The sequence below is a fragment of the Mesoplodon mirus genome (assembly GCF_964341445.2).
Source record: "Mesoplodon mirus genome assembly, chromosome: 6".
Classification (NCBI taxonomy): domain Eukaryota; kingdom Metazoa; phylum Chordata; class Mammalia; order Artiodactyla; family Ziphiidae; genus Mesoplodon; species Mesoplodon mirus.
Window position 1 is genome coordinate 60,955,611 of NC_138982.1, and position 18,402 is coordinate 60,974,012.

General features: G+C 40.6%; 2 pseudogenes across 2 annotated transcripts in view; both read right to left on the bottom strand.

The window, feature by feature from the left end:
- LOC309805955 overlaps positions 1 to 18,402 on the bottom strand; it is a 193,352-nt pseudogene that overhangs the window by 135,006 nt on the left and 39,944 nt on the right. The gene's annotated exons all lie outside the window — the stretch shown is intronic.
- On the bottom strand, positions 1,328 to 1,847 carry LOC309806686 (nucleotide triphosphate diphosphatase NUDT15-like; annotated as a pseudogene). The gene has a single exon. The product of its transcript is annotated as a nucleotide triphosphate diphosphatase NUDT15-like (transcript).

The window sequence follows — 18,402 nt, forward strand, 5'->3', positions numbered from 1 at the left end:
TTTTCACAAGTACTGGCTGAAAGGGTGTTGGGTATATTAAGAGACTCCAAATAAATTACTGGCAATCACGTGGGACTTTTCAGATAAAATGGAGTTGTTCTGAAATGTAGATATTTTTCATTCTTTAACAGGACCTTGTTTTGCCTTTTATGTATGGGTTGGCCAAAAAGTTCCTTTGGTTTTTTGGGTAAAAATAAAAGACACATTTTTCATTTTCACCAAGAACTTCATTGAACAACATATTCACCCTTTTGTTCCACTACCTTCTGCCATTTTTCAGTCAACTTCATAATTCCATCTTCCCAAAACTTTTTATCTTTTTGAGCAAAGAACCGTTCCAGGTGCCTTTTACAGTCTTCCAGGGAATTGAAATTTTTTCCATTAAGAGAATTTTGTAAAGAAAGACCAAAATAAATGGAAATCCGAAGGTGCAACATCTGGTGAATACTGCGGATGAATCAGAACTTCCCAGCAAAGCTGTAACAGTTTTTGCCTGGTTATCAAAGAAACATGCGGTCTTGCATTATCCTGATGGAAGATTATGCGTTTTCTGTTGACTAATTCCGGATGCTTTTCATCGAATGCTGCTTTCAGTTGGTCTAACTGGGAGCAGTACTTATTGGAATTAATTGTTTGGTTTTCCAGAAGGAGCTCATAATAGAGGACTCCCTTCCAATCCCACCATATATACAATACCACCTTCTTTGGATGAAGACCGGTCTTTGGTGTGCTTGGTGGTGGTTCACTTCACTTGCCCCACGATCTCTTCCATTCCACATTATTGTACAGTATCCACTTTTCATTGCCCTTCACAATTTGTTTTAAAAATGGAACGTTTTCATTACATTTCGGTAGAGAATCGCATGCAGAAATACAGTCAAGAAGGTTTTTTTTCACTTATGTGGAACCCAAACATCAAAGCGATTCATATAACCAAGCTGGTGCAAATGATTTTCAACAGTTGATTTGGGTATTTTGAGTATGTCGGCTATCTCCCAAGTGGTATAATGTCGATTGCTCTCAATCAATGTCTCGATTTGATTGCTATCAACTTCAACTGGTCTACCTGACCGTGGAGCATCATCCAGCGAGAAATCTCCAGCACAAAACTTCGTAAACCACTTTTGACACATTCGCTCAGTCACAGCACCTTCTCCATACACTGCACAAATCTTTTTTTTGCATTTCAGTTGCATTGTGACAGCTGTCACAATACAATCTAACAAAATTGTTTCGAACGAAGTTAAAGACAACTAAGCGCTACTAGAGCCATCTTACAGGAAAACCGAATGAACTTTTTGGCTAACCCATTAAAAAAAAAAAAAAGTCAGGGAGTCTCCTTGTTCACCTGTAGGTGATTTCCTTTATATCCTACCAGATGATCCAAATCTTCTTTAAATGGATCATAGCCTTGTTTCTTTAAACAATGTAGTGCCCAGAAAAGCTGGTCCAGGGGAGGAAATTCTTCCCAAGGAATCCACTTCCAACTTTCATTTTTCTTAGGCTCTACATTCTTTGGTTCTGAACCATGAGTCACATCCACCTCTCCTTTCATTAAAATAGTGACATAATGGTAATTCTCTTCCTCAATGAAAGAATTCACAACCGAGGCCAAACGAGCATTTTTCAGGTGAAGAGCTGCTTCTTCCCAGGTTTCCCTTTGAGCACATTCTTTCCAGCTTTCACCGAACTCCAATGGGCCACTGGGAAGTTGGAAATTGCCGGCTCCAAATGACCCTTTCTGTCTTCCTCCCCAGGAGGATGCAGTGAGGATGCCTGCAGCTGGTCACCATGACTCCTACCATGACTCCTGGGCGCTGCCCCTGTGGCTCTGCACTGGCCATCATAGCGTGAGAGTCTAATTCTATTTTGCTCTTCTTTTCCCCTTACGATGTTTTAGCAAAACTGATCTTCTTTAAGTTCCTTGTACACTTTGTACTCTCTTTTATTTCCTCCTCACCTCCTTTACCTAGTGAGTACATTTGCATCCTGTTGATGTCTACCCAACCACCACTGCCTCAAGGAGCCCTGCATTTCTCCTTTACCTTAGGCCAGACTGACGTGTTATACTTTCTTAAGACTATCTTCCTTTACTTTGGAGCCATTAACTCATCTATAGGTGTAGAGTCGTATGTGTGATTATTTGTTTTATATCTGCTTTCCCTATTAAAGACTAAGTCACATGAGAACAGGAATCCTGTCGGTTTTACTCACAATAGCTATCCCAGTGTTTGGCACATAGAAGATGTCCTAAAAATATCTGTTAAAAAAGTAAATGAGGGGCTTCCCAGGTGGCACAGTGGTTGGGAGTCTGCCTGCCAATGCAGGGGGCACGGGTTCGTGCCCCAGTCTGGGAGGATCCCATGTGCCGTGGAGCGGCTGGGCCCGTGAGCCATGGCTGCTGAGCCTGTGCGTCCGGAGCCTGTGCTCCGCAACAGGAGAGGCCACAGCAGTGAGAGGCCCACGTACCCCCCAAAAAAAAAAAAATAAGGTTGCTAATAATAACAATCTACCTAACAAGTTACTGAGCACGAACAATGTGTCAGGCACTACTCTCAACTCGACACATTTATTAACACATTTCATACGCAAAACAGACCTATTTAGTGAATATTTCTATTACTTCTACCTACAGAGGAGGAAGCTGAGACTTAGAAGGCTGTTTCAGTAGAGTATCAAATTGATCCCAGATGCAGTGTGCAGGGTTGAAGAAGAAGAAGGAGACAAAGAAAGGGAGACAGAAAGTTAGGACACATATTGTAATAAGTTTGACTATTAAGAAAAGGAGGTTGTAAATGGACAGGAGAGTGTGGTAGAGGGGGAGAGTTTTTAAGGTGAACCAGACTTGCATTAGTTTAAATATTGATGGGAAGGGACCAATAGAGAAGGTTGACTTAAAGATATAAGAGAGGGAGCCACCCCCCCCCACCTCTGCAGGAGACCCTCCAACACTAGCAAAATCCATTTCATCGAGATTTTCCATATTAAAGTGGAGATGGAAGTGTCATGGAGAATTAGATGACTTGTCCTCATCCCAGTGCCTGGTATTCCTTGGGAGGGCCGTTTGTGCTGCCATGGATAACCAGATGGCATTAATTTGAGAGGTCTTGAGTTGAGAGACTTCCGGGGAAGATGGCGGAAGAGTAAGATGCGGAAATCACCTTCCTCCCCACAGATACACCAGAAATACAGCTACACGTGGAACAACTCCTACAGAACACCTACTGAACGCTGGAAGAAGACCTCAGACCTCCCAAAAGGCAAGAAACTCCCCACATACCTGGGTAGGGCAAAGCGGAGAGATTCCCGCACAGAGGATCGGTGCCGACCGGCACTCACCAGCCCGAGAGGCTTGTCTGCTCGCCTGTCAGGGCGGGCGGCGCTGGAAGCTGAGGCTCGGGCTTTGGTCAGAGTGCAGGGAGAGGACTAGAGCTGGTGGCGAAAACTCAGCCTGAAGGGGGCTAATGTGCCACAGCTAGCCGGGAGGGAGTCTGGGAAAACTCTGGAGCTTCCCTCTTGGTTTCCTGGTGCGCGAGGAGAGGGGATTAAGAGCGCTGCTTAAAGGAGGTCCACAGACGGGCGCGAGCCGCGGCTGAAAGCGCAGAGCCCAGAGACGGGCATGGGACGCTGGGGCTGCTGCTGCCGCCACCAAGAGGCCTGTGTGCAAGCGCAGGTCACAGTCTATGCCCCCTTTCTGGGGAGCCTGTGCAGCCCGTCACTGCCGGGGTGCCGGGATCCAGGGACGGCTTCCCTGGGAGAACGCACAGCATGCCTCGGGCTGGTGCAACGTCATGCCGAACTCTGCCGCTGCAGGCTCGCCCCGCACTCCGTGCCCCTCCCTCCCCCCTGGCCTGAGTGAGCCAGAGTCCCCGAAGCGGCTGCTCCTTTAACCCTGTCCTGTCTGAGTGAAGAACAGGCGCCCTCTGGCGACCTACACACAGAGGCGGGGCCAAATCCAAAGCTGAGACCCAGGAGCTGTGAGAACAAAGAAGAGAAAGGGAAATCTCTCCCAGCAGCCTCAGAAGCAGCGGATTAAAGCTCCACAATCAACTTGATGTACCCTGCATCTGTGGAATACATGAATAGACAACAAATCATCCCAAATTGAGGAGCCAGGAGTCAGTGCTGTGCCTCTGAGGTGGGAGAGCCAACTTCAGGACACACTGGTCCACAAGAGACCTCCCAGCTCCACATAATATCAAATGACGAAAATCTTCCAGAGATCTCCATCTCAACACCAACACCCAGCTTCATCAACGACCAGCGAGCTACAGTGCTGGATACCCTATGCCAAACAACTAGCAAGACAGGAACACAACACCACCCATTAGCAGAGAGGCTGCCTAAAATCATAAAAAGTCTGCAGACACCCCAAAACACACCACCAGATGAGGACCTGCCCACCAGAAAGACAAGATCCAGCCTCATCCACCAGAACACAGGCACTAGTCCCCTCCACCAGGAAGCCTACACAACCCACTAAACCAACCTTAGCCACTGGGGACAGACACCAAAAACAACAGGAACTATGAACCTGCAGCCTGCAAAAAGGAGACCCCAAAAACAGTAACATAAGCAAAATGAGAAGACAGAAAAACACACAGCAGGAGAAGGAGCAAGATAAAAACCCACTGGACCTAACAAATGAAGAGGTAATAGGCAGTCTACTTGAAAAAGAATTCAGAATAATGATAGTAAAGATGATCCAAGATTCTATTTCCAAGATCCAAAATCTTGGAAATAGAATAGACAAAATGCAAGAAACAGTTAACAAGGACCTAGAAGAACTAAAGATGAATCAAGCATCAATTAAAAACACAATAAATGAAATGAAAAATACTCTAGATGGGATCAATAGCAGAATAACTGAGGCAGAAGAATGGATAAGTGAGGTGGAAGATAAAAGAGTGGAAATAACTGATGCAGAGCTAAATAAAGAAAAAAGAATGAAAAGAACAGAGGACAGTCTCAGAGACCTCTGGGACAACATTAAATGCACCAACATTCGAATTATAGGGGTTCCAGAAGAAAAAGAGAAAAAGAAAGGGACCGAGAAAATATTTGAAGAGATTATAGTTGAAAACTTCCCTAATATGGGAAAGAAAATAGTTAATCAAGTCCAGGAGGCACAGAGAGTCCCATACAGAATAAATCCAAGGAGAAATATGCCAAGACACATATTAATCAAACTGTCAAAAATTAAACACAAAGAAATCATATTAAAAGCAGCAAGGCAAAAACAACAAATAACACACAAGGGAATCCCCATCAGGATAACAGCTGATCTCTCAGCAGAAACTCTACAAGCCAGAAGGGAGTGGCAGGACATAATTAAAGTGATGAAGGAGAAAAACCTGCAACCAAGATTACTCTACCCAGCAAGGATCTCATTCAGATTTGATGGAGAAATTAAAACGTTTACAGACAAGCAAAAGCTGAGAGAGTTCAGCACCACCAAACCAGATTTACAACAAATGCTAAAGGAAATTCTCTAGGCAAGAAACACAACAGAAGGAAAAGACCTACAATAACGTACCCAAAACAATTAAGAAAATGGGAATAGGAACATACATATCAATAATTACCTTAAATGTAAATGGACTAAATGCTCCCACCAAAAGACACAGATTGGCTGAATGGATACAAAAACAAGACCCATATATATGCTGTCTACAAGAGACCCACTTCAGACCTAGAGACACATACAGACTGAAAGTAAGGGGATGGAAAAAGATATTCCATGCAAATGGAAACCAAAAGAAAGCTGGAGTAGCAATTCTCATATCAGACAAAATAGACTTTAAAATAAAGACTACTAGAAGAGAGAAAGAAGGACACTACATAATGATCAAGGGATCGATCCAAGAAGAAGATATAACAATTGTAAATATTTATGCACCCAACATAGGAGCACCTCAATACATAAGGCAAATACTAACAGCCATAAAAGGAGAAATCGACAGTAACACAATCATAGTAGGGGACTTTAACAACCCACTTTCACCAATGGACAGATCATCCAAAATGAAAATAAATAAGGAAACACAAGCTTTAAATGATACATTAAACAAGATGGACTTAATTGATATTTATAGGACATTCCATCCAAAAACAACAGAATACACATTTTTCTCAAGTGCTCATGGAACATTCTACAGGAGAGATCATATCTTGGGTCACAAATCAAGCCTTGGTAAATTTAAGAAAATTGAAATTGTATCAAGTATCTTTTCCGACTACAATGCTATGAGACTAGATATTAATTACAGGAAAGGAGCTGTAAAAAATACAAACACATGGAGGCGAAACAATACACTACTTAATAACGAAGTGATCACTGAAGAAATCAAAAAGGAAATTAAAAAATACCTAGAAACAAATGACAATGGAGACACGATGACCCAAAACCTATGGGATGCAGCAAAAGCAGTTCTAAGAGGGAAGTTTATAGCAATACAATCCCACCTTAAGAAACAAGAAACATCTCGAATAAACAACCTAACCTTGCACCTAAAGCAATTAGAGAAAGAAGAACAAAAACATCCCAAAGTTAGCAGAAGGAAAGAAATCATAAAAATCCGATCAGAAATAAAAGAAAAAGAAATGAAGGAAACGATAGCAAAGATCAATAAAACTAAAAGCTGGTTCTTTGAGAAGATAAACAAAATTGATAAACCATTAGCCAGACTCATCAATAAAAAAAGGGAGAAGACTCAAATCAACAGAATTAGAAATGAAAAAGGAGAAGTAACAACCGACACTGCAGAAATACAAAAGATCATGAGAGATTACTACAAGCAACTCTATGCCAATAAAATGTACAACCTGGAAGAAATGGACAGATTCTTAGAAATGCACAACCTGCCAAGACTGAACCAGGAGAAAATATGAACAGACCAATCACAAGCACTGAAATTGAAACTGTGACAAAAAATCTTCCAACAAACAAAAGCCCAGGAACAGATGGCTTCACAGGCGAATTCTATCAAGCATTTAGAGAAGAGCTAACACCTATCATTCTGAAACTCTTCCAAAATATAGCAGAGGGAGGAACACTCCCAAACTCATTCTACGAGGCCACCATCACCTTGATACCAAAACCAGACAAAGATGTCACTAAGAAAGAAAACTACAGGCCAATATCACTGATGAACATAGATGCAAAAATCCTCAACAAAATACTAGCAAACAGAATCCAACAGCACATTAAAAGGATCACACACCATGATCAAGTTGGGTTTATTCCAGGAATGCAAGGATTCTTCAATATACGCAAATCAATCAACGTGATATACCATATTAACAAACTGAAGGAGAAAAACCATATGATCATCTCAATAGATGCAGAGAAAGCTTTTGACAAAATTCAACACCCATTTATGATAAAAACCCTGCAGAAAGTAGGCATAGAGGGAACTTTCCTCAACATAATAAAGGCCATATATGACAAACCCACAGCCAACATCATCCTCAATGGTGAAAAACTGAAACCGTTTCCACTAAGATCAGGAACAAGACAAGGTTGCCCACTCTCACCACTCTTATTCAACATAGTTTTGGAAGTTTTAGCCACAGCAATCAGAGAAGAAAAGGAAATAAAAAGAATCCAAATCGGAAAAGAAGTAAAGCTGTCACTGTTTGCAGATGACATGATACTATACATAGAGAATCCTAAAGATGCTACCGGAAAACTACTAGAGCTAATCAATGAATTTGGTAAAGTTGCAGGATACAAAATTAATGCACAGAAATCTCTGGCATTCCTATATACTAATGATGAAAAATCTGAAAGTGAAATCAAGGAAACACTCCTATTTACCATTGCAACAAAAAGAATAAAACATCTAGGAATAAACCTACCTAAGGAGACAAAAGACCTGTATGCAGAAAATTATAAGACACTGATGAAAGAAATTAAAGATGATACAAATAGATGGAGAGATGTACCATGTTCTTGGATTGGAAGAATCAACATTGTGAAAATGACTCTACTACCCAAAGCAATCTACAGATTCAACACAATCCCTATCAAACTACCACTGGCATTTTTCACAGAACTAGAACAAAAAATTTCACAATTTGTATGGAAACACAAAAGACCCCGAATAGTCAAAGCAATCTTGAGAATGAAAAATGGAGCTGGAGGAATCAGGCTCCCTGACTTCACACTATACTACAAAGCTACAGTAATCAAGACAGTATGGTACTGGCACAAAAACAGAAAGATAGATCAATGGAACAGGATAGAAAGCCCAGAGATAAACCCATGCACATATGGTCACCTTATCTTTGATAAAGGAGGCAGGAATATACAGTGAAGAAAGGACAGTCTCTTCAATAAGTGGTGCTGGGAAAACTGGACAGGGACATGTAAAAGTATGAGATTAGATCACTCCCTAACACCATACACAAAAATAAGCTCAAAATGGATTAAAGACCTAAATGTAAGGCCAGACACTATCAAACTCTTAGAGGAAAACATAGGCAGAACACTCTATGACATAAATCACAGCAAGATCCTTTTTGACCCACCTCCTAAAGAAATGGAAATAAAGACAAAAATAAACACATGGGACCTAATGAAACTTAAAAGGTTTTGCACAGCAAAGGAAACCATAAACAAGACCAAAAGACAACCCTCAGAATGGGAGAAAATATTTGCAAATGAAGCAACTGACAAAGGATTAATCTCCAACATTTATAAGCAGCCCATGCAGCTCAGTAACAAAAAAACAAACAACCCAATCCAAAAATGGGCAGAAGACCTAAATAGACATTTCTCCACAGAAGATATACAGATTGGCAACAAACACATGAAAGAATGCTCAACATCATTAATCATTAGAGAAATGCAAATCAAAACTACAATGAGATATCATCTCACACCAGTCAGAATGGCCATCATCAAAAAATCTAGAAACAATAAATGCTGGAGAGGGTGTGGAAAAAAGGGAACACTCTTGCACTGCTGGTGGGAATGTGAATTGGTACACCCACTATGGAGAACGGTATGGAGGTTCCTTAAAAAACTACAAATAGAACTACCATATGACCCAGCAATCCCACTACTGGGCATATACCCTGAGAAAACCATAATTCAAAAAGAGTCATGTACCACAATGTTCATTGCAGCTCTATTTACAATAGCCAGGACGTGGAAGCAACCTAAGTGTCCAGATGAATGGATAAAGAAGATGTGGCACATATATACAATGCAATATTACTCAGCCATAAAAAGAAACGAAATTGAGCTATTTGTAATGAGGTGGATGGACCTAGAGTCTGTTATACAGAGTGAAGTAAGTCAGAAAGAGAAAGACAAATACTGTATGCTGACACTTATAAATGTAATTTAAGAAAAAAAATGTCATGAAGAATATCGGGTAAGGCAGGAATAAAGACACAGACCTACTAGAGAATGGACTTGAGGATATGGGGAGGGGGAAGGGTAAGCTGTGACAAAGCGAAAGAGCGGCATGGACATATATACACTACCAAACGTAAGGTAGATAGCTAGTGGGAAGCAGCTGCATAGCACAGGGAGATCAGCTCGGTGCTTTGTGACCTCCTGGAGGGGTGGGATAGGGAGGGTGGGAGGGAGACGCAAAAGGGAGGGGATATGGGAACATATGTATATGTATAACTGATTAAATTTGTTATAAAGCAGAAAAAAAAGATATAAGAGACGGAATTCTCAAATTATTGAGAACCTCAAACCATATTAGTGCATTCCAAGAGAAAGTATATGCTGGGAGTAGCAATCTACACTGGACCCTGAACATCCTTACATATTTTATGTCTGATCACTCTTTACCCAAGCCATTTTTCAGGGCTGGGTTTGCAGACAGATGAGCTAACATCTCCACTGAGAAAACAAACAGGCTTGTTTCCACTAACTCTAAAAGTGGTGGATTCCCCAAACTCAGTGTTCCCCTTGTTTAATGCAACCAATTGATGTGTAGGCATCTATAATGAGCCCTTTGTGTCACTGCTATGGGATTTGGCGGGGGGGGGGGGACATGGGGAATTGACACAAACAAATGAAGCTCTGGTTACTGCTTTTGCCAGGAGTAATAAAGTCCTTTGTTTCTAACCCAGGAATCTCATGTCTTCTGTCAGCATCTATGAAACAGTTACAGGCTAACTGGTTAATGTAAAAGTAGGGTAGAATCTGAGACCCTGCACAGTCCTTGTTATATACAGAAGAGAAATCACACACATGATCATCTGTTACTCTGGGTTAGTGAATCGTGTCCATTGCAGAGTGGAAAGACCTGAGCAGCCGCAGAGATGTTCCTGTTTTCTCCTTGTTCCACTTACGCCTGTTGATTGCTTGTAGCCTTGAAATTATTAGCAAAGCATAATACTGGATAGATCTCTTATCTTCCTGGGCCTGATTTGACAAGCTGATCCTTTGTGTTAGCTCAGGAAGGAGGAAGGAAAAGATGTCATACTTCTGTGCCTGCAATGGGATTTTAAAGAGCATCGAAAATACCCAATCCAGGGAACCAACAATTTTACTATATGTTAGCTCCTTGAGGGCAGAGATGGTGTGTATTTTGCTTATCGCTGTATTTCCAGTACTTAAGTCAGTTCCTGGCCCATAACAAATATTTATTGAAAAAGTGAAAAATAAAAGGGACTTCCCTGCAGGTCCAGTGGTTAAGACTCCATGCTTCCACTGTGGTGGGCATAGGTTTGATCCCTGGTCAGGGAACTAAGATCCCACATGCCGCCTGGCGTGGCCAAAAAAAAAAAAAAAGTGAAAAAAATGAATAGATGAGTAATGGATAGATTAATTTAGAGGAAGAAGGCTCAGTAAAAAAGACTGAGAAAGAGGAGTGGGAGAAGGTGGAAAGACGCAGACAGTGTGGAATCCTGGTACCCAAGGAGGAGAGACTTTTTAAAAGGGAATGAACAACAAAATCAATTCTGTTGAAAATCAAATAAAATGAGGACTGAAAAAAATCTGGTCGATTTGGAAATTATAAAGTCTTTCTGCTACAGTGAAGAATGTGGACAGCAAGTTAGCCTTTGGGGATGACTATTTTTTAAAATTTTTTCCAAGCCCAGAATAACCTATTCTTTCTTCTTATTGAAAACAGAGCTTCCAAGGTCATGCTTTCTTGGATCTATTATATTGCTGCTTCATCTATAACATGATCCAATATCATCCCTGAGGATCACACTGTGATGAGGCTCTGGTATATTGTGATATGATATTGTCACCACAGTCTCTTTATGTGAGGGAGCTGCAAGCAATGAAAACAAAGCTTGTACACAGAGCCTACTGCAAACATCAACTTGACATACACTTAATCATATGCAACATCATCTTTGTGCTTCATCACATCACACACAAATGGCAAAGGAAGGTGAGTGAGCCAGTAAAACTGAGCTGAACAAAAATTCATCTAGTTTATTTTGCTTAGATACTTTTCTCTACATCCAGTTCAACTCACAGTCCAAATACATTCATTCTTTTCCAGTTTTCAAGAAAGAGCCAAACTCTCTGTAGGCTGAGAGCTAAGGATATTATTTCCAGGAATGGATAAGGCATTCACCCTAGGCATTCGGTTAGAGAAACAGAAACGTTTAGCCAAACTCAAGGTTCACCCCCTAGGAGCATGAAAGGTATGATCCTCTGAGAGATTTTATTCTTCTGGACAGTGACTGGTTCTGCTTCTCCTCTTTTCCTTGGGGTCAAACATAACTCTAGCATTTAGATGGTGCTTAGTAAGTGTTTCCTAAATGAATGGTGAATGGAGACACATCTAGAGAGGGAGAAGAGGGGCCATGGGAAAGGGGAGGACAAAAGCAGGGGTTGGAAATCAGAGGCAGGTAATGAATAACGGTTAGCTGACTGCCTGCTTGATTGAGATAACTGGGTTGATCTAGAAATTATTCAAAGACCTTTGAATACCTAACTCTAAGGGTCTTGAATAGGGGGGAGAGGCACCTGGAGCTCTGGATACTGTAGAGGTCACTGCTTGAAAGGTGCATGTTTTCCCAGGTGTTGGGACACAGGACAGAATACACACTGGGGTTCTGTTGATAGATGATAGATAGGTACATAGATAGATAGATAGGTAGATAGATAGATAGATAGTGAGATAGATAGTGAGACAGATTATAGATAGATAGATAGATAGATGGATAGATAGATGATAGATGGGGAGCCTTTTCTTGCCCAGTGATTGTACGAGTGAATGGGAAAGCTTTCTTGGGAAAGTGAATGTGAGGGTGGCGTTCTCCTCTCAGGGTGGATTTTGATTAGCCTTGTGCCCACATATCAGATTCAAGGAAAGAGTAAGATCCCTTAATGGTAGTGAGAAGGAGAGACACACAAGCTGGGACAGCCAGCAGAGAAACTAGGAGAGTGGCTTCTTTGGGGCCTTGGACAGCTCTAGGTCATGGGGCAGCTGATGGAGTGAGAAGAGGATTCAGAAGCTAGGAATTAAGACTCAGAAACAGAGCTCAGAAACCAGCCTCTCTCTTTTCTATTACCTCTAATTAACCCCACCCCTTTTAGTTGACTTCCTCTCTATACCTCAACCTCAACTATCAAACTAGCTAAAGGGAACTGGCCATTTTATACATCCAGAAACCTCAGAATTCATACCATGAATGGGAGTCTGATAAAAAATGTATGTGGCAAACTGATATTATGATTTTAGGGGGTTCTAGTAAGGATTTTATCTGAACAAAACTTTGTTCTCTTCCCTTTCCCGTGATTACAGAGCTCCTTTCTCGTGGGCTGGGGCAGAGTGAGGGCTGTTGGCACCCGTCTGTCCCATGACCACCATCAAACTACAGGGTGGGCCCAGGACCCCAGCTGGGACACCCTGAGAATTCCGTCTCCCTAACCACATGGTTAGATCAAGGCAGGGCATGTGACCCAGATGAAACAGAATCTCACCACGGACTTTTGTTCATATTAGGAAAGAAGCGCTGCTTTTTCTATATGATGCTTGAGTTGCTCTTTACATTACAAAAGCTTGAGTTTGCTTTATACTTTTGTGAAGGTAGTTAAGTTGTGTGCCACTTCTAGGGTCACCTTTATTTCTTTTCTAGTAAACTTTTTTATTAAAATGCTAGGAATAACTTATTTATCCAATTGTAGGATTCAAAAGGGCTTTAAAAGATAAACTATTCCCAACTCCTACACACGGTAGGAGTCCCTTCAACATTTTTAACAAATGGCTATTCATACTCTGATTATACATCTGCAGAGAGCTCACCATTTTATCTTTTTTATGACTTCTTCCTCCTCCTATTTCTTCTCCTCCCCCTTGTCCTTTTGTATTTATGTAACATTACCACATACAAAACATTTGGAAGGAAAAAAATGAATTATGTATTTTTTCCATCAGATAAAGTTAGTTTAAAACATAAAAAAATATTAGAAACACAATTGTACAAATAAAACAATGCAACATTTTGCTACATTACTTATTTAGTAACATTGGTACCTTTCTTTAATTTGCTCTTGAGAATAAACATTTTATGTTTGTTTATAAGTTATACTTCCTTTTTGGAAAAATATGTTTATGTTTTTCACCCATTATTAAGTTACATTCTCCTGTACTTTCTTTGTAGCTTTCCTTGTCTGATGTTTACCAAAACAGGTACAATTTATCATAAAGTATTACACACTAAAGATGAAATCTTTTTTTTTTTTTTTTTTAGTTTTTTTTCTCTTTGCCAACAGCTCAACCAAATTTCCAAGAAAGATCAATTTAAATTAAAGGGCACCTCTAGTTAATCCAGGATTTAAGCATTTAATTAGAAATCCATTAAAATAATTGTATTCCCTTTTAATGTAGTCACTTAACCTGTAGTTAAATGAGACTTCCATTATTATAAAATAGCTCATCTCTAATCTGATATTATATTTCTTAAAATTATCTCAGAAACATTAGCACTTGTAAATTAAGTAGAAATGTGCTGAATTTAAAGCCTGAAGTTCCTGTTCACAATAACTGGTGCACTGATTATATTTAAAAGCCCCAACTGGAACAAAACAATATTGCCTTTTCTCATTTCTTTCTTTAATCACAGCCAAATAAACTGGAACTGGGAGAGTAAAATTTTGGTATTTTCCTTTTTAAAATTTAAGAGTCCTCTACAAAGGTTTTTTCCCCTGAGAAAACTCATTTTGTGTGTGTACAATGAGTAAAATTAAACATAAAAATAAACACTTACGTGGCCCATGACTGGCCTTTATCTAGATCAAAGATCTGAACCTTTTCATTTTTTGAAAGTTTCAACACCATAGGACCTAGACTATTTCCCACTCTGACTCCAGACTTTCATTTGTTTATTAATCCATTCCTCTTGACTACTTCCCTCTCCTTTTGCTGTGGCTCCGGACCCTCATCTAAAAATTCCTCATTCCCTAGGGACTTCTTGTATGTCTCTCCAGCCAGCCAGGATCTCAAGCTGTCCTCACTGGCTCTCCGGAATCCTCTGCCTAATCCCATTCCATATGCGTGTGCCAGTTCTGAATGACAATCACCATCCACCAGGGGTCAACTTATCTGTTAGGCACAGTGCCTGGGACCCATAATACTTTTAGAGGCCCACATAAATATTTTAATACTATAACCTTTTAGGTTGAAAAAAATATTTTAAGATAGAATTTTTATATCATTGCAATCATAAAATATACATTAAAAAATTTTTGTGACTGAAAGGGTCCATGAAGGCAAAAATGTCTTGGGGTCCATGAAAATCCTAATATGGCTCTACCATATTACTTACTCTACTTTTCCACCAAAGACAGCAACCAAAGTTAGCATTACTGAGGAACTCTCACAAACAATTCTGCTCATGCTGATGCCCTATTGAATTCTACAGTGGATATTCTAAGCTTTTTATATGACACACACACATGCACACATGCATACACACATACTCAGAGGCAGCTTCAAGGGTGTGTGACACTTACAGTGGCAAAGGGCATTGGGTTCAGAAGGGCCCAGTGTTTAGAGTTTAATGTTCCACGTTCACCATTTTGAAATATCTAATACTTTAACTTGGCCTTTGTGTTTTGAAGGTGGAGTCGGGTGGGACAATAGGGCATGTTCCAAGGACTTGGAACCTCAACTCATGCATCTTTTCATCTCTTACCAACTCCCCTTCTCTCTGGAATGGTTCCTCCAGGCTGCCCTTCCCCACCTGTACCCAGTGACCATTGTTACTCTCTGTTGCCCACACCCCTCAGTGAGGGCCTGACCATGGGTTAGGAGAGGGTTAGGGTTGGGTGAACATTCTCCATGACACCTTGGCAAGATTTAGCAGCAGCTGGCCGCACTCCAGGCTGGCAGCCACAGAGCACACCTGGAGGATGACTTTGCAGGGTTGAGCCTCCCACTCAGCCCTGATCCAGTACTGAGCATGTCCAAGCACAGAGAACCCTTGGGTTTTGCCCATCCACATTGGGTAAGGCTGTAAGCAGGTAGGCAGGAGAGATTGGCTTTCTGGCCCCCAACCAGGGCACTGTGTGGGTTCTCAGGCACACACATGCTTAGCTGCAAGGCAGGACAATGGGGCCCGTGTGAGTATCTGCACTTCACCAAGTATCCCCATGCCGAGGAGCATGGTAGCAATAAACACCTTGATAGGATGAGAGATTATTTTAAAAAATAAAAGCCTTATACTTTAGTACCTACAATAACACTTTTTCCTTACTTTTTGAACAACAACTACACATTTTCATTTTTGCAGTGGACGCTGGGACTTATGTAGGTCACCCTGCACACATTTCTCAGGTTCCAAGAGCTGCTCCCCTTTGATCTTACTGTGCACCCTGAGCTAGTTGATGAGAACCCCTTTGACTTCCTTCTTTCTATGGCAAAATGCCTCCTATTTCTACTTCTCTTCCTCTTCTGTTTATGGGTTCTAAGGTCAGTTTTTCTACACGATGCCCTCAATCTGATCCCATTGCCATCCTTCAGGCTTCATAACATCAGTTATATCCTTGAGCTTAACCCTTCCTCTCTCCCTTGTCACTGGTTATTTTTCCCTGTGTCTTCCATTTTCCAACCCCTCTCTTTACCATTTTGCTACTCCTCCAACTCCAAAAGCCAGTGGCCCAACTGTTACTGTCCCTGCTTCGTTGACCTCCTCTGGCAGTGAGGCCATCTCACTCATCATACTGCTAAAACCGCCTGATCAAAGGTTACCTGAGATTGCCTAGTAGTCGTGGACCTAGTACTTTGGACCTATCTGTAGATGTGGATAGCACTGACCAGCTCCCTGCTCAGTTCTCTCTCCTACCTTAGATTTGCTGTCCTGGCACTGCAGTGATTCTCTCTCCCTTTCTTGACTACTTCTTCCCAGTCCTGGGTATTTTCTCCTCTCCATCCTATCACTCATCAAATGGAAGTTTAACAGAATGCCCAGTAAAGATCTGAACATGCCAGAAGTTGGAATATTTCATTTTATGGGCCTATAAGTAATGCATGTTTTTCAGAGTAGAGACTGGAATTCCCCATTGGGATTAATGTTGTCTTTTTCCTACAAGAGATTTCTTCAGTGCCCGTACTCTTTTATTTAAGAGGTCCTTCAGGAATCTCAAAATCAATGAGGTAATTCAAATGCAGATACTTTTGACTGAGACATGAAATGTTCAGTTTAGTCATGTAAATTAGATGCATTGGCAGAACTGTACTTCTGCTATCACATCCAAAAATTACAGGTTAAGTACTTTGGCCCAAATCTGACAGCATTTAAATGTCAAAGTGAGGATGCAAACCCATAGTCTCTGATGCTGCATCTAGTGCTCTTTCTCCTTCATACCATGCTGCCTATAACTATTTTTATATGGTCTAAAATAAATGACCCCTAGGGCTTCCCTGGTGGCTCAGTGGTTGAGAGTCCGTCTGCCAATGCAGGGGACACGGGTTCGTACCCCAGTCCAGGAAGATCCCACATGCCGCGGAGCGGCTGGGCCCGTGAGCCATGGCCACTGAGCCTGCGCATCCAGAGCCTGTGCTCCGCCACGGGAGAGACCACAGCGGTGAGAGGCCCGCGTATTGCAAAAATAAATAAATAAGTAATTGACCCCTAGCACTTAGTGTAATATCTTGGGCGTAGTAGATAGCCTAAGAGAGATTTATTAATAAGTTAACGATACTATACATGAATATAAACAAAAGTACTCATACTGAAAAAAGATACCTTGCTTAACATAAAAGAGATCTAATAGGACAACTTATTTATCAAGAAACATATCTTCAATCCAAAAGAGTCACAGATGCCAAGGATACAGTTGACAATGTTAGAAATATTCCAACAAATGTCACAGTATGGACTTAGATTTAAGTCACTCATTTTAGAGAGTGGATATGATTTTAAAAGGGAGAACTCTATTAGCACCTGACATGGCAGTGTAAGGAAAATACATTTCCAGGTTTATCATTTAAGAGTCTCTGACTGCAGGCAAACAGGACATAGATGAGGTTCTCACTGAGAATTGAACAAGGAAGACAAACATGTTGGGGCGGAAGTGCTTTAGTAAAGAAAGCATGCGTCCTGGCCCCTATGCTCTTTCTTCCACTAGTGTTCTGAACATGATTTTGTGGATTCACAAAGGCAGCACAAATGAAAGAGATGGAAAAGTACAGGCGAGTTGCATTCAAAGGGAAGCAAAAGCTGTCTGGATTCAGGCTGATAAGGCTGAATTTGTCTAAGGACGGATTCCCTTGAAATTCGCACTTGATGCTCAAGAGGCTGTACCAAGAATTATCAGCTGTAAGAAGGCACTCTAATTTAGCTTATGAAGCAGTTGTTGCTCTGGTTGAATGGACATTGATTAGAAATTGGAAGAATGTGCTCCAGTAGGTCAGGTTTTTATAATGCATGTCTCAAAAATGGGAAGTTTAACCCCAAATACAAACTTTATTTGGAGGTAGACTTTAATTTATAGGATTGTGCCTATTTTTGAAGAACCTGGCATTTGTTATTACATATTATACAATGTCATAGAGGAACTTACACTCTCAGAAAAAAGGAAAAGCACAGAAGAGGCTGCTTCAGAGAAATGAAAAATATGAAAAAGAAGGATTTAGAAGTATTTTTTAAAACATAATAAGTTTATTTTATAATTAATATCCTAGTCTTAAGAAATATATAAATAACAATGTAATATTTTATGTTTTGCAAAATTTAAGCATCAAAAATGGAGAAAAATATATTACTTTGATCTTAGAAGGAAATAAAAATTATCCATCTATTTAATAAAATAAATTAACTGTAATAAATCAAATAAAGATAGCTTCAAAGAACACTTATCTACATGCTTTAAACTGGTTAAGTAAAACTGGTAAATGAACCCTATAGAATACTATGCAACAATTTTAAAATAAAAAGTTCTATTTAAATGGGCTGGCGTGAAAA